The following is a 26,318-nucleotide window of genomic DNA, read 5'->3' as shown; positions in this document are numbered from 1 at the left end:
ATTAGGGCTGTCAATCGATTAAAATTTGTTATCGAATTATTTACATGGTGTCCCGATTAATTAATCGTGATTAACTGCATATACAAATATTTGCTGAGAAAGCCCCTTATATAACAATAATTCAATAAATAATGATTATACATATTTATATCAATATACAATTATATATAGTTATCTTTAAATATTTAAAAATTATATATTTATACATTATATATTTGTCGTTTTTTTATTAATGCTTACAAAACTTTTACATCAAGAGCCAAGAGGTATATTAAAACAAACAACAACAAAAAGAAAAATAAATAAATAAACAGTTTAATAAAAATATTTCAAATTGTTTACATATTTCAATACACTTTACAGCTTTCTTGTTGCTCAAATTGAAAATTGTTTTTAGGTATAGCTGAACCTCTGAATTAAAAATGAAAACTAATGGTTTACTGTATAACCACCATACTTACATTTATGAATACTAAACTTTGCCAACAAAAGCAGAACATTAATCAAATAATATTCCTTATGAAGAGACATGTCATAGCTAAAAAAACCGAATAAAACCTTTTAAAAAAAAGTTGAAAGCTTGGAATTCATATGATGTCTAACAATCTTGCAGAAATCAGAGTAGGGACAACTCCAAAATAATAGTTTCCTCCTGCAGACCACAAAATGTACAGTATATATCAACATCACAATTAAATCTCTCTACAAGAAAATAATTAGTGAGGTAGTACTTATAAATAAGTTTGAAGGAAATTTCTTAGATTTTATTCGTGATTAAATATTTATGGGTAATTTCCAAATTTTGCACCATCTCAATCCAGTGTCAAACATGCTTATGTAGTGTCTCGGGTGCATTGCATCATAAATATAAATGTTTAGGTCACTGTTTCAAGTTAAACATAGTTTAATACTCAATCTTTAAACACATTTAGAGATCCCTTAGTTCGCATTTGCGCTCCTTCAAGTGTTTTGAACGCAAGAATTTGTTGTTTTGCCTGCTGAAGTGTTTTCTTCACTGTATAAACTGTGCGTTGCTCATACAGCTGAAATTTCACTTACTGCCCTCTGGAGTAAACAGGTGGTACTACAAGCTTGCATTTCTCAGGACTCTTCCTTATGATGGTCTGGGGGGGCATTGCGATTAATTGTGTGAGTTTATTTAAACGTTATTTTTTGTAAAATTAATTGCACTGAATTAACGCGTTAAATCGACAGCCCTACTGTAAATACATTCAGAGTGACTGCTTTTTATAACTGCCTGATCAGATTCAGGGTCTGTCTCCATGACCAAGGGTTTCGAGACATTCATAACAGAATTTGATGTTAATTGAGTACAAGTGTGCACAAAACATACAGTGAACATAAGCACCACACATTGTACCCCCATAAAGAATGCCGGGGCCATTGTGGCAAACCAGTGTTCTAAAATAAACATTCCCCCCAATGTTCATACACTTTTCCCCATTCAAATTCCAGGAAAAGGGTTTATTCTGTCAGTGTCTCTGCTGTAGATACATTCAGGGTGCTTATCATTTATGCCTTAATACATTAAAGTCAAAAACATTTTAAAATTCCCATCAACCAGCCACAGTATTTGAGGAGTGAAGGCTTCCCTCCGCTGTGCTGCTGTTTCTGGGGCATTCACCAAAAGTAAGCCAGTCGTTCCATCTAGAGGGTACAGGTCACGCTGCAGGCAAGAGCCATTAATTAATCCCTCTGTCTGCCAGTATGTCAGCTTAAAAGCAGCTGTAGGGCATTTCAAACTGGGTACTTTGAACAATAAAGCATGGTTATTTTATTCAATTTAGGCAGGCTCGGCCTGTGTTCAAAGCGGTTTTTCCGACAGACATTTCTATTCGGGAAGCCCCATTTTTGATTCAGGGAATTCATTCTATTTTAGGAAAAAGGGGCAATAGAGGAGATCCCCCCTTCAAACAGAGAAAGCAACTTTTACAGATGTTATTTTCTGGTCCTCAAAAAAGACAGTGGCTTGCATCCCATTCTGGATTTTGAGACGTTTGAATTTCGCTCTAATGAAATGTCAATTCAGAATGCTGATGCATAAACAGATAATGTGCAAGCCGGGGGACTGGTTTGTGACAATAGATTTGAAGGACATTTATTTCCATATTCAGATTGTGCCGAAGCACAGACGCTTCCTCAGATTCGCTTTCGGGGGCAAGCATATAAATTTAGTTTCCTTCTGTTCGGACTTGCACTGGCACCACACACTTTTACAAAATGTATGGATGACGTTTTGACACCCTTGAGGCATCAAGGCATCAGATTTTGAATTATCTCGATGAGTGGTTGGTGTTTGCCAACATCGAGATGTCATTCTCAGCCATTTTATCTAGGGCTGTGTGTAACGTAGACAAATGTCTCCATTTAGTGTTCTGTCATTTCGTGGGATGTGTTCTCCCAGTGAGAACATTTCACAGGCTTTTTGGGCTCATGATCCTGGCTTCCATTGTCATTACCCCAGGCATGTTTCATGAGAGAAATTTTCAGAACTGAATAAAATCCACTAAAGGACTTCCACCATGTACGCATGCATTCTGCCTCCTGAAGTCTGTTACCATGGAAACGGATCTGCCTTTTGATGTCGGACATTCTGTTGAGACAGGTGTTTCGCCGCAAAGTTATAACGATAGATGCCTCCTCCACGGGTTGTAGCATTGTATACAAGGGTTGCCAGCCTAAGGGGTTTTGATGGGCCAGTGGCATTATTGGCACATACACTGACTGGAGATGTTCATGGTGCTGCTGGCATTAAAGATTTTCCTCCTGGAGATTCAGGGCAGCCATCTATTCATACGGTCGGACGGTGGTGTCCTACATTAATCGCCAGGGAGGAGTGCATTCTCATGCCATGCTGAGATTGGTAGGTCGCATTCTTCTGTGGGCACAGGACAATATGATGTCTCTACATGCCATGCATGTCCCAGGCTGGTTGAAGTTAGAGGCGGATCTCCTGTCCAGACAGGGCTTGATGCCTGGAGAGTGGACATTATATCCTCAGATTATGAAACAAATCTGAAGAAGGTTCGGCAGAGCGGAAGTGGACCTGTTCGCTTCGAGTGAGACATCACACTGTCCCTTCTCCTTTTCCCTCTTGTCCCCAGCACCACTAGGCATTGATGGTGCATCAGTGGCCAACAACGCATATTTATGTGTTCCCACCAATCAGTCTGCTGCATGCAGTTCTCCAGAGATTTCGGGGGGATCGAGATCGGCTTCTGTTACTGGTGCCGTTTTGGCCATCTCAAGTATGGTTTTTGACACTGGTCTCTCTCCTGGAGGAAAATGTTTTCGTCGCATCTGTGTTCCCTTATGGGATTTATCTGTTGTTTTAAAGGGACTCTTGAGTGCTCCATTTGAGCCCTTGGCAATAGTCGATATAAGTTTATGACTTTTAAAACAGCCCTGCAATTAGCATTGGCATTGTTTAAAAGGTATGATGATTTGCATGCCCTGTCGATCAATCCATTATTTATGTATTTTGAGCCAGGGTGTATAATGACCTCATTTGGACTATTTACCCAAGGTCTTTCTACATCTTTTAGTTTGCAGACTATTCATTTTCAGGCTTTCTATCCTCCCTCATTTGAGTGGGAGGAGCATGAAAGATTACATATGCTTTCCCTAGTTCGGGCACTGCAAGTTTATGTTGACCGACCGTGTTGGTTATGTGAAATGTGACCCTGGTTCCCTGAGTGGAAACGAGATGCTGCGTAAGCTGGCCATACTCTCTAGCAGACGCATAGATGCATGACTTCCTGTAGAAAATCTGACTCGATGGCACCAAAGTGAGTGCTTTTATGGAGCCTGTCCCTAGGAGCATCACTTATGTGCCACCAGCCAATAAATTGGCGTGATTGTACTAGGGCTTCAAACCATGTGACACTCATTATTACAATGCAATTACCACTCAGGGAACCAGGGTTTGTAGTGTTCCAAATTGAATGTCCTCTTGTCCACATTTGGATGTTTTAATTGGCGGCGTTAAGGTGCCCTGTTTAATTGATACCAGTTCAATGGTATCAACAATCATGGAAAATTGTTTCTTTCAGTATTTTGAGCCATGGGGTCAAGACCATTTGCGGTTGTGTTCATGGCTGCATCTAAGGGCTGCAATGAGCTCTCCATCCCATATATGGGTTATATGGCGTTGGACATTGAGTTTAGCAGAGTTTAATTATGCAAAGCAAGTTTATCCATTACCAATATGTAGTGGGGATGTTTGTTCATCTAACACATTGGTAGAGTAGTGCTGCGATGTGGGGTGCTGGTGTTCAGAGATCCTCCTGGTGGTTTGCGCTCTCGCGTCCCTGGTGTACTCTGGATTAATTTTCTCGGGTGATGCTACCAGGAGCGCTTCAGTTTGATTTTCCCCTGGTTTCTGTTGTGCCACTTCCAGCTTTTCAAGCCTTCCAACACTGCCATCAAAGTAAAAATCAATTTTCTGTTGAGTGTATGACTGAAGTAAAGGTGTACAGTCCTCGGGCATGTCGTGTCTCAGGCGGTACAATTAAGTTGGTTGTGGCAACTGCAGAACAGTTGGCAGATGGTACAGTGATGTTTGAGCCTACTGGGTTGGGGTTACTGGAGGGTTTATTGCCTCCCCCTCCTTGGTGCGAGTGACTGGTGGTGCTGTGAAGAGAAGTGTGCCATATTCCAGTGAGAGGTGAAATACCTGGGTCACGTTATCTCTTCCGGGCGTGTAGCAACAGATCCTAGTAATATCGAAGCTGTAGTCCAGTGTCGTTGCCCCTCCAGTGTCACATAATTATGATCCTTCCTGGGCTTCACCAGCTACCACCAGTGGTTTGTAGAGGGGTTTGCCAAGTTGTCTTCCCCTTTACATAAGCTGGTAGGAGAGTTTGCTGGTGTAAAGGTGAAGCAAACTGGAATGAGTTTTGCTAGCGCCTGGAGTGAGCGGTGTCAGGAGAGCTTTGTGGGGTTAAAAGAAAAACTCACCACCGCCACAGTACTTGCATATGTGAATTTCTATAAACCCTTCATCCTGGAGGTAGATGCCAGCCACCAAGGTTTGGGGGCAGTCATTTCCCAGGAACAAGAAGGTAAGGTGAGACCAATTGCATACGCCAGCCTCAGTCTGAGGCCCACTGAGCGCAATATGTCCAGTTATAGCTCCATGAAGTTAGAGTTTGTGGCGCACAAGTGGGCCATGACGGAGAAATTCTGAGAATACTTGTTGGTTAATAAGTATGTGGTATTTACAGATAATAACCCCCTTAGCTACCTGACAGCTGCAAAACTTGGCACCACTGAACAGCGTTGGGCTGCCCAGATGGCTGCTTTTGACTTTGATATTAAGTATTGTTCAGGTAAGAGTAATAAAAATTCAGATGCACTTTCAAGGCGGGACCCCCTGGTCCCTGGTGTGTTGGACAGGTTGGTCCCAGGAACTACAATTCTAGGGTCATTACGGCAGATAGCAGGGTTGGACCCAGCTGGGATAGTGACCCAATCTGTAGTCACTGCGCTGCCTGGTTATTCAGTTGGTGAGTTGGGTTTGTTTCAGGCAGCTGATCCTGTTATCTGGGAAGTGCTGCCATTTTGGAGGCAAGGTACTTGACCAGGCCCTGATAAACAGCACCAAATGTCCAGGCCAGCTTTGACGTTGCTCCGCCAGTGGGACAGTTTGATAGAGCAAGATGGCATGCTTAATCCCCGGGTTTGCTTCCGTAACGGTAAGGATGAGGTGTTGCAAGTATTATTGCCGGCTGCCCTGAAGCCAGAAGTTTTAAGACAATTGCATCAGCAACACGGACATCAGGGTGTAGAGTGCACCACCAGGTTGATGACACAGAGGTGCTACTGGCCGGGACTGTCATCAGATGTGGCATGCTGGTGTCAAGAGTGTGATCGGTGCCAGGCTGCCAAGGATACTCCACCACTTGCTCAGGGTTTTATGGGGTGGTTGTTGTCTTCAAGGCCAAATTAGATTCTTGCCATCAACTTCACTGTGTTGGAGTCTTGGTGATGACTGACGTTTTCAGTAAATATACCCTGGATGTCCCAGGCCCTGGTGACCTAGTGGCTCTATAGGTTTGTCGTACCTGACCGCCTCCATTCTGACCAGGGATTAAATTTGCTGTCCCTGTTGATACGTCAGCCATGCAACCTTTACAGTGTGGAGAAGTCTTGCTCCTCTCCATACCACCCGGCCAGTAGTGGCCAGTGTGAGATCTTCAACCGCATCTTACACAATCTGTTGCACACTCTGCCAGTGTCTAGGAAGTGAGATTGGGTAGCCTGTCTTCCTCAGGTAATGTTTAGTTATAATAGTACCCCTCACCAGTCCACTGGGGAATCACCACACTTTTTGATGTTTAGCCTGGAACCGGGATTGCCAGTCGATTTCCTGTTGGGGAGAGCATGACTGGGTCTTGGAGCATCAAGCCAGGCTACAGGTATCCTTTGTGGGTGCACGTGAACGGTTGCAGGTCATGGCAGACAGGCGCAAGGCACAACATGATCAGCAAGTTCAAGATAACCACTGGTGGAGGGTCAGCTGGTATACCTCCTTGATTATGGGGTAAAGGGTCGCAATAAAATCCAGGATCTGTGGAGCCCAGTGGTGTATCCTAATGATGAGAGCACCCAAGGAGGGTGATGTAGTGTACACCATTGCGCCTGTGGATGACCTGACCATGGTAAAGAATTTACACCGTTCTTTGCTAAAGAGTCGAGTCTGTAAGGAAATGAGTCTGTAAGGGGCTGTTTATCATATCATGGCTCAGTTGTGGATGCACCCTCATTGGCTGAGAAGGATGACAAGGTAGATTTGCTGGCTTTGGTGCAGGAGCAGGACCAAGCTGCTGCTGAGCCAGAGCTGGAGGAGCTATCTGAGGTGGTACTTGGCCCTCAGGACCAGTTAGGGGCTATGGGACATATATATGTGGCCTGGCCAGGACTAGGTTTGCAGGAGCCCTTGCCTGAAGGCCTTTCTACTGCCGGTGACGTCATGTAACAGCGAGCCGGCATCCAAATGTGCATCACCTTCCCCGGTCAGTGGGAGAGATGGGTGGAGCTTCTCTTCAGCAAGCGTGTGGTATGGTAGCAAGCATTTATAGGCCTTGGGATTAGGGAATGTTGGCCTGGTCTTGGAATCGTCTGAGTTCTTCCTCCACTCTGGAGTGTTTTACTGACATGTTGATGCCTTTTTGCTATTTGCGTGGGTGCTATTTGTATCTACAGTTGGAGCTACAACATGAAGGTATGTGGAACTATCGCTATTTAGAAATATTTTTAAATAGTTATGTTGTAAACAATACTTTATTTAATTTCTAGGAAGAACAATTGGGATTTTAGGAAACATTTTGCTGCTTGATCCAGTGGGGCAACATTCCCAGCAGAATAATTGTGTGTTTTAGGAAACCTCTCATCTGATTAAGCCTGCGGGGCAACATTTTCCGACACTGCTTCTTTGTTTGTAGTTGTTTGTCCCTAATTGTGGGTTCTGTCATAATTTGTTTGGTTGTATGATGCCTTGAGCTATTTTGAGTTTATAATTTTTTGTTTCATCTAACCTCTTCTCTGGCTCCGTGCGACTTGAGTATTGTGTGAATAATCACCTCCATTCAAGTGCTATATTTATGGGCCTGTGAGGTTATTTGTTTTGTTGATATATTGTGTTGATCTGTTCATAAAGAGTGGTTTAACATACAAACAGATGTTTCACGTATCCATTTTCCCTGTCTAACAACTGTGACCACTCTTGTGCTGTTGAAGTGTTTGTTTTTCATGATTTAACTGTAATTAATTGTTTGTGGTTAAATTTTATTTCAGTTTACAGGAGCAAAGACCCAAGACCCAGGGCAGGCAGCTAGCTAGCCTCCTTGTGCGGTGGTGGTATTTCTGTCACTGAGTGATGTGTATTCACGCTTGACCTCATTTGTGTGCTGATTTGTGCATGGTGAGATTTGTGCACTGGGTGGTAAGATTTCATGGTAGGAGCATTGTGCTATTCAGCTAGCCTACCTGCCACTGGTATGCCTCAGTCTATTGTTTTGTAGTGTTTGTGTTCATGTGTGCATTTTTCTGCCCGGGTCATACAGTCTTATAAATGTTTTAAAGTTACTGCGTGATAATTGTAGTAAATCAAGATTTTGTATTTTTGGTTTCCACGTGATGGGTCAATTGTGCAAATACTTCTGAGTTCCTGTATCTCTTCTGGTAGAGCATGACATTAGAAAATGCCATGGTCGTACGTTCAATTCCCAGAGCATGCATATACTGTTAAATGTACTGCTTTAATGCACTGACAGTCACTTTCAATAAAAGCATCTGCCAAATGCCAAAGCGTAAAAAACTTTGGCATTTTATTTGACTTGTGTTCTGTCAAGAAGGAAATTAACACATTATTTACTTTTTTCTTTCTCTCTTTCTGTTTTCTTTTTTATTCTTGCCTTTCATTTATTCTCTTGCATTAATGAAGAATGCTTTGGCTCCTGCTAACTTCCTGTTCTGCTTGGCGGAGGGGCCCCTCTCTCCCTCTCTCTGTCTTTCAAAGCATATGACTCTTTCATATAAACACTGCCGTGCCAATTACAGTGCCAATGCACACCAGGTGTGTCCAGGAAAATGTATGACCGGTCTTTGACATTCATTTGTAGGTTCTAAAACAGTTTCTGAGTCTATGAATATTTGTTTGTGCATGTGTGTTTGGTCGGACGTGTATGGTCGCTTGTGCCATATGTTTTCCTCATCAGTTTAACAATGAAATTATTTAACAATAAAAGAACGTGCAGCTGTGGCTGATGTTCTTGTACCAGTGCTGTGTATGTGTTCAATGAAGCATATTGATTTTGACATTCAGCTCTGTTAAATTTGTTTAAATGAAAAGCAGGCTTAGCTTGAAACATGGTCACCATGGGAACTAGTCTCTTACACCACACTGTCTAAATGAGAACATACCATAGACTAATTATAGAGCTAATTATAATGAACATAGACTAGCCCTCACCCTTAAGAACTTTTTGCATTATATATTTTTTTTAAAACATTATTTGCTTTATTTATTAATTGATTTTCAAATTGAGGATGTCCCAGAGTGTCCGCAATGGTATTTGTTAACTTAATGCATACACAGAGACACACACACACACACATGTTTTTAGCCTTGGTTTTCATGGAAATTGAATCTGAAACCTCATTTCAGATCCAAGTTTCGGCTAAGAAAATATGTGTGCAGGCCAATGTCTCCAGGAATTATAAAGTTTACCGGACAAATTGGAAAGTCCTGTCATCTCATTTCAGTGTTTGTTTTGTGCTGTAATGCGATGAACTATGCATAATATGCAATATAATCATGATACGATCAATATGATTGAACAATAAACTTTTGTTCATTAAAGCTGCTTTTCACTTAAAAAAGGGCAGCAGAATTAGAGTCTAATTTAAAAAATTCAAAACAAAAACAGTGGGCAAAGCAAAAAGCTAAACTCAAGTTTGCCACATATGTATTAGTTCACAAAGAAATATTAAAATATCAACATACTTAATTCGCCTCTTTCTTGCTCTATATTTTTATGATTCTTTTCCTCCAATTTTACATAGCACGGAAGTGTTCTGCTGCCAAGTTGAAGTCAAATGTGTGCAGAGTTTCTCTACAGCTTGAAATGAACATAAGCCTGGTGTCCTTAAAACTGCAAGGCTATTTTAATGTGATTATAAAGTGAGAAGCTCCTCATTGTGGGTATGTGAGAAGGGAATAACATCAGTTACTTTTGCCTGTGTGCGGGACACTGTAGTCGTGGATTAGGATTTAGCAAGCGGTCTGGAAAGTTTAAACCTCTGTGGCAAAAGTATGGCAGCGAAGCGCTGTCATCATTGAGATGGTGTCATGCTGTACGGTTGTGGCATAAACTAAAGCTGTTGTTGAAGCTGAATTTGTTGGAACATTAGGGCATTTTAACAGTCAAAAACCAGTATTTGCTGGCTAATCCCACCTATCACCAGCAGAAAATCAGAAGAAAAAGAAGCAAACACACTCACTCAAAGTTAAACATGCCTACACACATAAACACTCTTAAACGTAAAGCTTCAATAACAGGACGTCACCCCAACACAAATACACACCACAACATCCTTTTTCCAAAAAAATAATTTAAAAAAACACCCACACATACAAATGGTGAAATAAGTTAAAAACACATACATTCACACAAACAATAATATGGGCTCACATGCATTTGCCCTGCACAGGTCCTTCTCAAAGGATGTCGATTACAGTGTCACTAGACTGCAGAATTACAGAGGGGCCAATGGTGTAAGTGGCACACTGCACAGCAGTCTTTAATTATGTCTGCAATCCTGTTTACAAACATTAGCCGTCCCGTCAGTTGGTCTCCTTAATTAAACCCCTCCCTCTTTATGAGAAAAGGTGTGGCCAGATTAATCTCCAACTCAAATGTCTGTTGGAGTGCATTCGTTGTGGCATTGTCTCGACAAACTTATGCAAAGGCACAACATTTATTTCCATCCAGAGTTGTATTGATCTTGTATTGATGACGGGAGAGTCGAAACACACCATGGAGTCTTCTTCAGCACATCCCAAAGACATTCAGTGGGGTTAAGGTCAAGACTCACAGGACTGTGGTGGCCAATTCATGTGTGAAAATGATTCCTCATACACCCTGAACCACTTTTTCACAATTTGAGCCTGATGAATCTTGGCATTGTCATTCTGGAATATGCCCATGCCGTCAGGGAAGAAAAATTCAGTTAGTCAGCTGACTTAATTTCATTGCCGCATAACATTGCTGAGCCTTGACCTGACCATTTGAAGGTGCATTGCTTTATGCGCTTCCCTTCTTACCATGATGTGCCCATCACTTTGGAATAGGGTAAATCGTCCAGGTTACTAGTGTAACCCCCATTCCCTGATGGAGCGAATGTGATGTTGTGTCGATTATAGTGACAATCAACACCAGCCGTGGCCTCTTCTCTCTCTATGTTTCTCCTCATAGAGTGTTAGATGCAGCTGGGGCCATCTAGCTATAACATGCATCAGGGAAGGTGTTCTTTTCCAGTCCTATTCTTTCAGGAGGAGATTCTTTCACCCCGTGGAGACCACATCCTGCCCAGGCTGAGGAGGTGAATATGTGGTAAATACATCACGTGGGCCTGTTACGCCACACATGGAAATGGTGCAGTGGTAGGTCCTTCCTAATGAGGGAGGAGCCCTACAAACACGCGACCGGGGCAGCAGGGACTGCCCAAGGGAGAAGCGGGTCCGCCTGACAGTGACCGTACCGCTAAAAATTAGGGCTGTCGATTTAACGCGTTAATAACGTGCGATTAATTCGACAAAAATTAACGCGTTAAAAAAATTAACGCACTTTAATCGCAATGCTTAACTGAGAAATTGAAGCTTGTAGTACCACCTGTTTACTGCAGAGTGTAGTGATTGAAATTTCAGCTGTGCGAGCAACGCACAGTTTATACAGTGAAGAAAACAATTTCTTGCGTTCAAAACACTTGATGGAGCGCAAATGCGATCTTTAAGGGATCTTAATATGTGAGTATTAAACTATATTTAACTTGATACAGTGACCTAAACATTTTATTTTTATGACGCAACACACCCCAGACGTGACACAAGCATTTCTGACACAGGTCGTATGGTCTTTACCTCATACATATTTAATTACCAATGAGGTTAAGGAGGTGTCCTTCAAACTGTTACACCATTTTTACCCAGTCAATCTTTATTTAAGAAACATGCTCCCTGAAATAGATCCACTTTGTTCCTTCTGTAATGCTGTGATGAAAAGTTTGTTTGTTTGTACGTATACCTCTATTTTAACTAGTTTTCTTTGCTTTATAAAGACTAACTTAACCTAAACAAACCCTCACAATAAATCTCCAACTGATTGACAAATTCACTGGCGTAATGGATTGCTGTGAACTGTATGACAATGATTGACTTATGATCAATAATATGGTAGTAAACAATACATTGTATTCTCAAGCCACTTTTATATTGTCTTATCAAAGATGAACTCTTCTGCTACAAGAATGTAATGCATTTTAATTATCTTAATATTTGTTTATTACACACACACATATATATATATATATATATATATATATATATATATATATATATATATATATATATATATATATATATATATATATATTTTTATATTTAAAGTGTTACATAAAAAAAAGCAGATGGAACCAATCGTCTAGCTGTGATGATTGAGGGGAGGATGTAGGGTTCCATTCCAGCCCAACACTCACGGCAGCCCGGGCAAGCATATTTGACATCTGTGCATCAGCCTCGAACTGGGCGGGCAGACCCAAAGTTGGCAGCCCAGTTGAGTCCTCTGTGTCAGACACCGCAACGCTCTCAGACATCATCATCTTGCTCCATGACGCCAACGGAGACATCAGAATGGCCATGAGATGAGCTGGTCTCACATCGAGACCGGACGGAAGCAATCGAGCGTGCTGGGGGGGTGGGTGGTTCGTGGGGATTTCCCCGGCAAAACCACGCCCGCTGAGCTCCCTAAATCGCCTCCATTGCCAGCCGAGTCGTCCTAATCCGTTGGAAGAAGGAGAAAGGTGGGGGCGGCTAGAGTGGCATTGCCTTTAAGGAAGGAATGCCGCGACCGCAACGATGCCATGGTCAAGATCTCGCAATGAGTACATGAACAATCCACAAATGCTGACTCGGTTGGTGAGTAACAGATGGGGAACATCATGGTTACTGTTGTAACCGCCGTTCCCTGAGGGAGGGAACGAGATGTTGTGTCCCTCCTGCCACAGCACTAGACCTACCACTGTAAACGGCCGTCCCTTATTCTCGGCTACTCAGTGCAAAATCCTGACTGACAGTCGCTGCCCCGCTTCCCTTTATACCTGTATGTCTGGGGCAGGGCATGCAAATTCTGTCTGCCAATTTGACATTGGCCTTTTCTCAAGTTCAGAGGTACGTTTGGTGTCCCAAGAAGACCCCTTGTGTCACTTCATTTGACACAACAAATTCCCTCCCTCAGGGAATGGAGGTTACGACAGTAACCATGATGTTTCATGTACAACAGTAAAGAGAAGATTCAGGGGTGCAGGCCTTATGGGAAGAATAGCAAAGAAAAGCCACTTTTGAAACAGAAAAACAAAAAGCGAAAGGTTAGAGTGGACAATTAAACACAGACATTGGACAACAGATATTTAGAAAAGAGTGTTATGGATCTTAACCCCATTGAGCTTTTGTGGGGTCAGCTAGACTGTAAGGTCTGTGAGAAGTTGCCAACAACAAGACAGCCACATCTATGGCAAGTGCTACAGGACGTGTGGGGTGAAATGTCACCTGAGTATATGGACAAAATAACAGCTAGAATGCCAAGGATCTGCAACGCTGTCATTGCTGCACATGGAGGATTTTTTGATGAGAACCCTTTGAAGTAGCTTAAGAAATTCTGAAAAAAAAAATCTAATTGCCATAGTAAAATGTAATGTTAATAATGTCCTGACTAAACATTGTGAACAGTTGAATGCCACTTTGGTGAATAAAAATACCAATTTCTTTCCATAAGAGCAAAATCGGTGGTCTGCTGATTGGTCAGTTTAAAGTATCAGGTCTGATTCTTGTCACATGGTCAAGGTAAGGATAAAACAGGATTGTAACTTGTGCTCTGGGCTTCTTCTTTTTTTGTCTCTTCCTCTCACTCTTCTCTCTGGGCTCTGCTCTTGGGTGACTGAGTTAAAGGCCATCAGGCCTAAACTCTATCTCTCAATGGCATATCTCTCTCTACACTCTCTAACTCTTTCTATCCTCCATTCTCTGTCACTCAGGTAGTATGAATGCTGGTTTCATATACATATTTCATACATCACATTTGTAACAATTATATCTACAATTGTACAATTGTAACCATCTACTGTAACATTGTAAGGCTAAACTGATATTAAACATTTCCTTTTAATCCATGTCTAGCTTCTCTCACTGTGTAAACTATATACTTTTAAGTGCTACATATTGCATTACAATAAAGTTATAGTATGGTTCTATACAATGCTCTCCCACATTAGCTATTTTAACTGCACTTATTTCCTTTGTTATAAATAGCAGAAGGTGGTAATAGACAAGAAATGCACAGTTTTATACCGTCTTCCTGTTAACATTTCTTTAGTCACCTTGGCATTCCTACAGCTTGAACCACTGTAGTTTGAAAAACCCACATTACACTGCATTAATGATTCATTCATAGGCGTTTAAGTATCAGATTATTTAAATCCAAACACTGACTTTTCTTTTCTCTGTTTATCTGTCCATCCTTCTGTATTGAAAATCTTAGACTAAAAATGTTGTAAAGTACTTAGAAAATATTAAGAATTTGTCAAATTCATGTTGTTGTTTTTTACTTTTCACTCAAATTGTTATGCAGAATTTGTAATTAAAAAACTGTAACGTCCTAAAATTCAAAACAATTGTTTGCTATGGATATATGCACACCGGCACAGCAATTCAGCGTCTGGTGATGACACCCAGCTACGACTTCAGGGGCTACTCAAAATTCTGCAACATTACTGAGCACCACTCACAAAGTTTTCCAGTCAAATATATAAAAAATTGCCCAAATTGTCAAGAGACATAGATTATTTACTTTTAGCAATGGATAGAAGATACATTTTGTATAGGCAATTTTACAATTTAGTCTTTTACGTTTTCGCAGTTGTATCCTTGTACATTTACATTTCATTAATTAATTTAGTAGATGCTTTTATCCAAAGCGACTTGAGAAGGAATGAGGAAGGTTATAACATAAGCGATTCATCCTAAGGAGAGAGGAACATGGAAAGTACTGCATTACAAAGTTTCAATTGTGTTAAAAAAGGACAATCCAAGACAGAGCCTAAATAAATAAAAGAACTGTGGCGAATTCTCAAAGAAGCTTGGAACATCCTATCAGCCAACAACCCAGAAAAGCTGTCTTCAAGTTTATGTGTGTGTGTGTGTGTGTGTGTGTGTGTGTGTGTTTCATTATTATTATGGTATGAGTGTATGGTCATATGGAAAAAGTTGTCTTTAGACATTGTTTTAATATGAAGAGGGAGTCTGCGTCACGGATTGAGTTGGGAAGGTCGTTCCACCATCGAGGTACAGTGAAGCAAATAGAAAGTGATTAGTTGCCTCTTTGTGTTGGTACCACAAGGTGCCACTCATTTCCAGACCGCAGCCTTCTGGTGGGAACGAAACTCTGTGGGAATGATTGTAGGTAAACTGGCACAAAACCAGTGACTGTTCTGTATGCCAGAATCAGAGCTTTGAACTTGATACATGCAGCAACTGGCAGCCAGTATAGAGAGACAAGTAGGGAAGTAACATGCGCTGTCTTGGGTTAATTGAAGACCTGACATCCTGCTGCATTCTGGATCATTTGCAGAAGCCTAGTTGTGCATGGTTGCACTGGCTAAAAGAGCTTAGCTTTGCAGTAATCCAGTCTAGATATGACAAGAGACTGAACAAGGAGTTGTGTGGCATGTTCAGAGAGGAAGGGTCTTATCTTCCTAATGTTCTAGAGTGTAAATCTACAGGATCAAGCTGTTTTTGAGATGTGGTCGGTGAAATTGAGTTGGTTGTCGGTGATTACCCTAGGCTTCTGACCGTTTTGTATGGTGTTATTGTAGATGAACCCAGTTTAATGTGATGTTGTGCTCAACAGCTGGGTTGCCTGAAAAAACAAGGAGCCCAGTATTTTATAAGTTGAGTTGAAGGTGCTGTTTCATTTATCCAGGCCGAGATGACTGTCTGGCAGGCCGAGATCCGAGCTGTCACAGTGGGGTCATCAGGTTGGAAAGACAAGTAGAGTTGCATGTCATTGCCATTGCAGTTGTAAGAAAACATATGTGCTTGAATGATGGGTCCCAATGATGTTGTATATATAGAGAAGAGAAGTGGGCCAAGCACTGAGACTTGAGGTACTCCAGTACCTTGAAAGAACTACATGATAAATTGGACTTGAACAGTTCCTGTGATTCCCAGAGTGGATCTGAGGATCCACCTGTCCACACTTTTTTATTTTCCATTTATTTTCCCTGTTTTCTTTCCCATGCACCAACCTGCAAACTCATCAACATCACTTTGTTCATTCTGAAAAATTGGAATCCTTCATATGTTACCTTTGCCTGTGTGGTGTTTTGATTCACTGTTTTGGACTGCCACCTCTATTCACCACACTGTCGTATCGTATGTGCAATAGCTGTGACTTGTCCTAACCGTGAAGCCACGTGGCACTTCTCCTCCATTGTGTGATGCGCTTTAGACTTCTGAACCCCACTCTGTATATACAGTATATAGGCTATTTAATGCTTTGGTTCATCCAATACACCAACAATGTGCTGGGTAGGCAAACAAAGATCTACAACTAAACCTCAATCTGAAAATAGAGCTCACTATTTCTCCTGTCATCTGTCACTTTCACAGGATTTTGCTTTATTTGAGATGTCTGTCTCTGCTTTGTTTCTTGCAATAGTTTGATCTAAAGCAGTGCAGGGGACAAGCAGGGCTTTGTTTGGTGCAGCATGTTATTATGATGTTATTGGAGTTCTGTGCTGTCATCACTGAGGGCTTGTGGCTTCAGAGAACAGCGGGTGGAGAGTCAGAGGTGAGACAGTAAAGTGTGGGCTGAAACAGAGGTTGAAAAACAAATCAGAACTGTGAGAGAGATGAATTTGGCAGAGGATGATAGAAACAGAGCTCTAAGACAGATGTGTGTTGAAGAGTCGAAACTGTAGAATCTGAAAAGAACCTGTCTGGCTCTAATTGCTGTCAGTAACATGTGTTTTTCTCTGGTTTTAATTAAAGCACAAAACTCTGTTTATCTAAGAACATTTCTACATTGTAGGGAATTAAGTCTTCACTGGAGTTATTCACAGCCATCTCCACATCTGTTACCTGAGCTACCACCACCTCTATGAAACAAGAAATATTATTGGATAAGAGGATCCCTGTTGGACTGAAACAGCTAATGTAATTGGATGACCTCAAAGGCTTTTGTGTGATACATAGAATGTTATTGGTGGAGGTGCTGACTCTCTGAAAACAGGGTGTGGCCCCTGCTGCTTCAATGATGATTTATAGAATTGGACGGGCCCCATCAATAAATAAAACTTTGAAGACTGTTTATAAAACAGTATTGTCTGAATTAAGACGTAATTGATAGCACATGAATTGCAGGCTTGATTTTCACCAGCTCAGAGCTTTGAACAGTAAAGAGTAATAGAAATGGAAATGCATCTGTTCTTTGTTACTAAATATGATTTATTATATTGATTGGTATTAATGTCTAATGGCCACATCAAGGTTTAAAGTCAATATGAAACAACATTAACTACCTATTTTACTTCCATAATGTTACATATTTCGAGGTAATACATGATTTGTAATGAGAAAATAGTTTGTCGGGACATGATTTTATCTATTGGTAATTGATTGGATTGTCAAAAGTGGTCTCTGTTTGTCAGTTTGGAGTGGAGGGGTTGAAATATGTCTGGTGGTTTCAGAGGCAGAGCAAGTTATTACATTTTCATGAAAGATTGTAGACAAACATATTTTTGTCATTGGAATAACGTGCACCTGTTTATCGTTCACAATAAGACCTGGAATGTGTATTGAGAGAGTAAATCGGGTCAATATGATTCTATGTTGATGTTACAACGTAGTAACACTTTACAAAAAGGGTTCATTTGTTTACATTAGTTAATGCATTAGGTTTAATGAATTAAAAATTAGCAATATATATTTTTTACATAATGTATTCATCTTTAATGTTAGCAGGGGTTTTAAGTGCTGTATCTGTACTTTTACTGCAGTATTTTCCCACCATCTGTGTTCGCTACTTACCTGTCCTGATTTTACTTTTATCTATCAACATGATTGGCTAAGGAGAGTCTCATGACTCCCATCAAATAAAATCACATGTAAAAATTTTAACAGCAGCTGCAGGTCTGGTGCCAGTAACGTTGCTGGCAACAGGTAGACGAAGAGATGACGATGAAAGAGTGAAGAACCCAAGTGCATTTTTCATTTACAATTGTAGAATCCAATTACCCTAATTATAAACGTGAACTAAACAAAACATGAACAATTACCATATACTTGACTTGACTATACTTGACTTGGACAAAAACTTGACTTAAACATAAACTTGTCTTGGCTTGGCTTGACCTGACTAGAACAAAACAACAAAGTTACTTTCACAATACCTGACCCCCGACAATCGCAAGCAATAGGACTTAAATACACAGACATGGTAACAAGACAACCAATGAACAGATTGAACTAAAAACAAGATAACAAGATTATTAAACTAAAACCAATTATAAACTAGAACTGATAACAAAGTAATCAACCAATTGTAGGGCTCTATGTTTAGGAGTAGGTTTGGTTATTAGCAATAATGAATAATTATCATAGATAATTATCAATTATTAAAATCAATAGAACACTAATTAGAATCAATGTTAGCTTTTTAATCCTTTAAATCAACAATCAACAAAGACAACCATCAATTATCAAATCCAATAGAATAATAATGATCAAAGATAATCATTAATTATTACAATTAATGGAACATTGATTAGATTTAACACTTCCTTATTGATCCTTCAAATTCAACAAATATAATTGTCAATTATCAAAATCAATAGAATATTAATAAAGATTAATATCGCTGGGGCACCACCCCATATTTATGCATGGTTGTGGTTTTCCTGTTTTAAATGTCCCATTAATAAACAGGATTTTTAGGTAAATAAAATGCATTCAAAAGTCTTTCCACATTATTGGCTCGTTTCTTGCCATTAAAATGTGGCTTTGTACTTTATCAGTCAAATGCACTTCATTAATTGTATTTATTGGTTCATTAATTGTATTAATTGAAATGCAGTTGTCTTAATTGAATGTTAGCAGACGGGGCAAAAATTGGCTAAATGACTAAGTGTAAATGATTGCAGTAAATGCAGCCTATTAGACCTGCAGCTCTCTTGTTGACAAATTGATGAAACAATAATGTTGGTATATTGACATCTGAAGCATTGATATGAGACAAGTCTAGTATGGATGTATTAAATATATATAGGGAAGACCAGGCCTAGTTAATCACACATATTTCTCAGTGAAGGTTTATTTTCGTCAAGTCCATTTCTGCATAGCTACATACAACGTTTTCACCGATATTGCCCAGGATTGCATAATATCACACTAAGTTATATGAGGAAAAGTTGTCACAATGGAACTCGCCACTAAATCACTGGCGTATGTTTCATATGAACATTGGGGGGTGACTGGTGAATGTGTCCCACCCATGACAACACCAAAACAAAATACATGACTCTCTTTAAATCTATGCCTGCATTAAAGGTGCTGTATGTGATTTCTTTTAATGATATGACAAACAGAAAATGTCCATATTACCTGTAAGATATATCACTGAATTAGATGCAATGAAATATCACACCTGTCTCCATAACAGCGCTAGGCTCTGTAAACAGCTGGGGAAAAATTACTGTGAGCCCGGTCAAATTATTTGTTTAGCTGATCAGAAGACTTTGAAGCACTTTCTGCCTGTCAGTGATTCTGTGTATGGAAGCTCTCCAATTTAAGGGTAGAAGGAAGCTGAGCACATTTATGAAAGCATGAATGACAAAAGAATTTAACATTTTCTATTAGGTCCTATTCCAAAAATAAATATCTGTCCATATGCACATCCAAATGTGTGATGCTTCAATCCCACAGAATGAATTTTAGGGAAAGTTGGCTGAGAAGATGCGCCTCTGTTTTGAAGAACTAGTGAAAATAATTATGCGAAAGGTTTTAAAGCATAAACTCAAAATGTTAAGTGTCGTCCATTTGTCGTTTAAACTTTAACCTACCGGTTTATTGATGTAAAATGGAGGAGGTAACTCACTGTTATTTGATCCTCCTCCGCCATCTCCTGTTTTCGGACAGATGTAACATCGGCATTGGGGAACTTATTATTGTATGCCAATTTTCTGTCACAAATTTTGAATTTTCCTTGATTATTTGTTAAATACATTGTAAAATACCGGCAAACTATATCGGACTAGAAAGCAGCTGTCTGATTTTCTGAAGGCAGCCACAGCCTGTGCATTTTAAGTCTAGGCCTTCAGTGTGATTCATGCCATTAAGCAAACACAGTTTCACAATGAATAAGACACCGTATGCAACTAATAATACTAATTGACATTTTAAAAACACGTCCATGCACGAAAGCCAAAACCAAGGAGGTCTAATACCAAGAAAAAGCTCTCTAATAATATTTGCGATTTAAATTTTGCTTTAAATAAATTTTGTTTCGTAAGGTTACACTTGATCCAACACTGAATGCTCAGGCAGCCTAATTTAAATAATTTGACCAGGCTCACAGTCATTTTTTCCAGCTTTTTACAGAGCCTAGAAATCTCCTGATGTTGCTATAACAATGCAAAAATATTTACCAATTTGCTTGAAGTGAAAATCAGCCCTCCTTTCCTGTTTAATTAATCAATCGCATGATCATGCAGAACATCTTGTGTTTTTAAATGCATTAGGATTTCTTTCTCAATGGTGATGACAGCCGACTCGTCAGCATCTCGCGTTCTTCACTTTCAAATTACGTACATCACTTAAAGTGTGATCAATCAAGTTCAGCTAGTAGGCTAATAGCCTAAAGATCACACCCATCAAGAACAAATAAATCAATCTGATTGGCTGATGAATCTGACTGTAGATGCCTATTTATTGCAGTGTTGAGGGATTCTGTGGCAATTCTGAAGGCCTGATGGAGTGGAGCTCAGATTCATGCGCTGCTCCAGCTAACGAGCGTCAAGGAATAAATTCTGATTGGATACATTTTTTTTTTTGCTATTTGTTTTTAGATGAATTAGGAGTGGAAAGTGATTGTAAATACGTAGACAAAAAGGTCAATGAGAACAAAAGGATGAACAAATATCTATTTATTAGGCATGTTAAGCCAGCAGAGAAGGCATTGCTGGCCCTGAGAAATCACCACTGGTTGAAGGGCTTGTGCGATTGCTTCAAACAGATGAAAAATGGGGCAGATTTACTGACAGACTATATAAGAGTCAAATTGATCAGTTGAGAGATTATGATGATTTAGCTGCAGTCATTTTCTAATCTGTCATTTGAATTAGTGCTGTTATGTTTTCTGGAATATGTAGTATTTTACTGGTAGAGGAAATATAGTTTGATCCCAGCACCACGGAATCGAAGTATCGATTCTTTTTGGAATCGATTTCCAACCCTATTAACAATACAACTTAAAGTAAAAACAGATTTTTATAGTTCCAGGAGGTTATAACATTAAGTTTATATAATTTAATAATATAAACAGCAGTAAACTGTAAAATATAGAGGCATCAAAATGACATGCCGTAATGTCTGAAAGATGGTCAATCTATTTTATTTTTTTACTGTTCATTTCTGGCAACCACACCTGCCAGTATTTTACCGTTAATTTAACACAATTTTTTGTTTATTTGTAAAAATGTTAAACCATAATGTATGTCAGTGTGGTTTGATTATGTTTGTTTGTTTACCCAAAAGCTATAACAAAAAATGCTAATAGTAAACATTTACTTTGGAGGTTAAAATTCACAAACAATTATTCCAAAACACAATTGGAGTCCAGTTTGAGCAATTTGATATTTAACTCTAAATATTATTGTTTCTGAGATATAGCCTTTGTGACAACTTCAGTGTGTGAGAACTATCCCCGGTCTTCGCTATTATGGGGCCAAACAGGAAATAATTAATAAAATTATATATAATTAAAAATCCTGAAAATACAGTAAAAAGATGTACATTTGAATGTAGTGTGTTTGTTTTGATAGCTTTCCATACTTTTAAATTCATAATTTGGAAGAGATTGTGTGTGGGAATTACCCAGCATGCACAGATTACTGCTTGATTGTGTAATTGGTTTCTGGTTACCATCAACGGATATGTAAAGAGATGTCTGAAGAATCATGTCTTTATTGTATCCAGAGAGGTTTAGCTCATGGAGAGCAACTCTGGTCTGGGAAGGCCAACTCTGGTGTTTGTGTTGGCATGGCAACACTCCTTCATTTGACTGAGTGTGCTTTGAGACAAAGACATCTCTCACTCCACGGCCCTTTCATTTCTGTATATCCCCCTTTCAAGGGCTTTCCAGTTTACATTTCTTTATTTTTGGTGTGTCTGAAAATATTTGTGAAGGTAGAAGCTTGTGTCTCCTCATGGTTTCTACAGAGGAAATTAATTGCCATGCTTTAATTAGAGGGAAATTAAAAATCTCTTCTCTAATTAAAGGAAATGAAACACTTTTCAGCTTCAGGACAGGAAACACAATGAGACGAGCTCACTGACTGGAGGATTACATGACTCTTCATCATCCAATCACAGCCTGCCTGCAGGATATGTCAGTAAAATGCGTGTCCTTACATACTGGGGACGAGACAATGGTTCAATAGGTCTTATTGAAAAATGTAAAAAAGCTGAAAGGTTTCTGTGAGGGTTAGGGGATTGAAATATAATTAGCTCTTATAAAAACAATAGAATTTAATGCAATGTCTCTACCAAGTTAGGAAAACCAATGTGTTTGTGTGTACTATATAGTTTATGAAGGAAGTAAGTGTCTAATAAATGCAATTTGCACTTATTTGTGACAGGAAACCGTGCAGCTCATAAAGAGGCTCTAAACAGTTATCATAGCCACAGGGGTCACTCTTACTTGCATACATACAAACACGAGTGAGGAGACAGTCCTTGCTGTCTTACACACAGCCGAACACACGTCCAAATTTATCCTTTGGGAATAGTTAAGATTACTCACTCACAATCCAACACACTCATACACACATACGCACGCACACACACACACTGTTTGTACTCTCATGGGGTCTGTCCTGCTGGCCCTGACGCATGCCTCTGCATGCCTGTCTCTGTCTGGGTCACTACAGAGAACATCTTTCTTCCCCTCTTATCTTCTCTGTCTTTCTCCTTAGCATTGCAATGATTGTGCTTTCAATCTCCATTTTCTGGTATTAATCATCAACTCTTTCCCTCAGTTGTTGGTGGCCAGCCAAACAGTTTTTATAGAATCTTCTTGAGTTCTTTGAAGCCTCTAAGAACTTTAGGTCCCCAATATCTGTGCAAATAATATCCTCTAACCTCTATCTATCCACACACTCATTCACACATCTGGATAAGAATACCTTTTGAAGCTGTGCTTAAAGGTACACACAGTATTTTTTTCCTCATGAAAAAGTTTTACATGCTTCTGACATCCCCCTTCCGGTACGATAAAAAAGACAACCACTTGCCCACCCTAAAGATAAAAATAAGTTTTGCTTTATCAAATGACCTTATAATCACCCTTCATGTCATTACACTCGATGGACAGTTGCTCCTCTCGTATAAATGTATCAGAATATACTTTACGCTTTTGTAATAAAAAAATAATACAATTGAGAAAGTGCCAGTTACTTATTTTTAATTTCTTAACATTTGTGTACAGATGATGATGTGATAGCCTACTTTAATGTATGGTTTGTTATTCAAACAAGTGGGGACACAGCAAGAGTATTTTCTACATTTTGTGACATAGATATAGAATAGTATTACTGGGGTAAGTTGTTTTTACAATGTCATGTGTGTGTGCATGTGTGTGTGTGTGTGCGTGCGTGCGTGCGTGCATGCATGCATGCATGTGTGTGTGTTATGTATTTTAAAGACATTTTATATTTTTGTATTAAATGTGAAGTTTTCTTTCCAAATGAAATTTACTACAAATTATTTAGGAGTATAATTTTCAACCCATTTTGCTGATCAACAAGGCTATTTTCAACGATGTGCCGTCTACTTAACTGGTTAAACTTATTTATCTCATGGGGTCTGTCCTGCTGGCCCTGACGCTGGCCCTAAATAAACTTATGTATCTTTGATTCAGTGTGTACGTCATGTTTAGGACAATACATTAGGTTTATTGTACATTTCTCACAAGCCTATATTTTTTCTATCTTAGCTATATTTATTTATTTTTACATTGTAACTGGTTAATGTTCTTAACCGAACAGCTGTCATATTAGATCATAAGATAATGCATGTCATGAAATACACGCAACTTTTCAGCGCATTTTTTCTCTCTCGTAGATTTGACTAACCTGTTAAATATTTTCAACAATGTCATGACTGTTTTAATATGTTAAGTAACTGTTGGTGAATTCTGTTTAGAACAAGCGATTGGGGTTGCTCTATTGGTCCTGCACTATTCATACAATTGTTTTCAATAAATATGCCTGTATTCTCCAACGTGTCTTGTTCTATATTTAATGTACAATGACCATAATACAAGGCAAGCATGTTGCAGATAAATGCCCCTTTTCAGCAGAATAAGTATTTTAATATTGCATAAACGCACAATGTGTTTTGACTGTTTTCTTAGACTAGTCGATTCCAAAATTTTAATTTAAACGTCAGTGAAATTAGTCGTTCCGCACATCTCTACTTGTGGAATTGATTACATTATTGCCCATTGCAGCCATTCATAGACATCTATAATGAGTAGCACCAGGGCTGGACTGGTAATCTGGCATACCGGGCATTTTCACGGTGGGCCGACACACTTTGGGGCCGATCAGGGGCGGACTGGCTATCGGGAGAACCGAGCAGGCCAGTGGGTTGGTTGCGAAACGTGCCGACTGGGCCGTTAAGTTAAATGAGCCACCACGTTATGCAGAACGGACCACAAAACGGAGCCGCAATATGCAGAAAAGAACATCGGTTCAAGTTTTGGGCCAGTTGCCATGTAAAATCCCGAGCCAATTTATCTTCCCAATCCAGCCCTGAGTGGGAATAGCAGTGAAAATGGCGAGCTTTCTTAATCATTTTTGGTTTTGGCTAAATCACTGATAGTTTTTATCACTTTTTTTCTGGTTGTTCAGATGTGTGTGTTTCAGCCTTTTGCAGTGCTGGGCTCCAGATGGAAGGTCTCCCGTTGCTCGACGTTGGCCGGGTCATTTCCTGTTTGGAGGTCTGGTGTTAATCAAGGCCTGAGCCAGGGGGATAGGCCCCTATATTCTGCTCCTCTTTTCACTCTACCATTCTTACTCTGTCTGCTTTTTTTTTTACACTCTTCTTTGTGCTATTTACTTCTCTGCTGTCCCAATACACTATCCATATCTGTTATCCTTTACTCACCCTCAAGTTGTTCCAAAGCCATAGGACTTTCTTTCTTCCATGGAATACAAAAAGAGATGGTAGGTAGAATGTTAGCCTCTGTCACCATTCAATTTCATTACATATTTTTTCCAGGATTTGGAACAATATGAGGGTAAGTAAAGGATGACAGAATGTTTATTTTTGGGTGAACTATACTTTTATTTTTCCATCTTATCTTCTTCTCTCCCCTCTTTCTCTCTGCAGGGGAAGCTGCCCCTTTCTTTTCCTTTTTTTTATTTCCTTTCAATAAACTCTTTCATCTGTATTGATGGTTAATGATTCGTTTTTGAAGGTTACTGATTCATTAGTTGATTAATTTGTTGTTAATCAAGTTGTCAAGTTGTTAATTGCCATGTCTTGTTCACTGATAATGGTGTGGCTGTTCGTATTGTGGCTATTATATTGTATTACATAGAGTAGTCCAACCGAGGTCTACAAGGGAACCTGAACAATGCCACTCTCCGGGCTCAGGGTTTGACTGCACACATAACATTACAGACCATCTTTCTTAATTTAATTGTTTTCTGTCTCATTTGTAACTCATTTTCCCACAACCCTCTTTTGTTTCTCCCGTATGTATGATTTGGAAAGTCTGTGAACTCCCCAGAAAGATTGGGGGAGAGATGATGATGAGGAAACATTTCCCCCTTAGCTAGAAATGATTGTTACACCCTTGGTTTCTGTGTTCATAAACTATGTTCATTTAATGGTGTTTCATATAAATGTTAGGGGCCTGTTCTCCCTCATTCTGGCAAACACATACGTTGTGTGTATTTTTCCTATTCCCCATCTCTCTCTCTTTTCCTAGCTTCCTCTCTCCATGTATATTTCTCTTTTCAGTATCATCTTTTATTCTTATCTTGAGCAAAACATGGACCACTGCCTTGTCTGTTCATGCTCCTCACACACAAACACGCACTCTCACACAAAGACACACACACACACACACACACAAGGTCATCTTCACCCTTTGATGCATAGAGCTGCTTTCCATCAAGGCCCATGTGTGTGAGTTCACCACTTCAGCTCAGATACAATGTGTATGTCCACATACTGT

Source organism: Xyrauchen texanus, chromosome 28 (assembly GCF_025860055.1).
Source record: "Xyrauchen texanus isolate HMW12.3.18 chromosome 28, RBS_HiC_50CHRs, whole genome shotgun sequence".
Classification (NCBI taxonomy): domain Eukaryota; kingdom Metazoa; phylum Chordata; class Actinopteri; order Cypriniformes; family Catostomidae; genus Xyrauchen; species Xyrauchen texanus.
Note: the sequence above shows the minus strand (reverse complement) of the source record.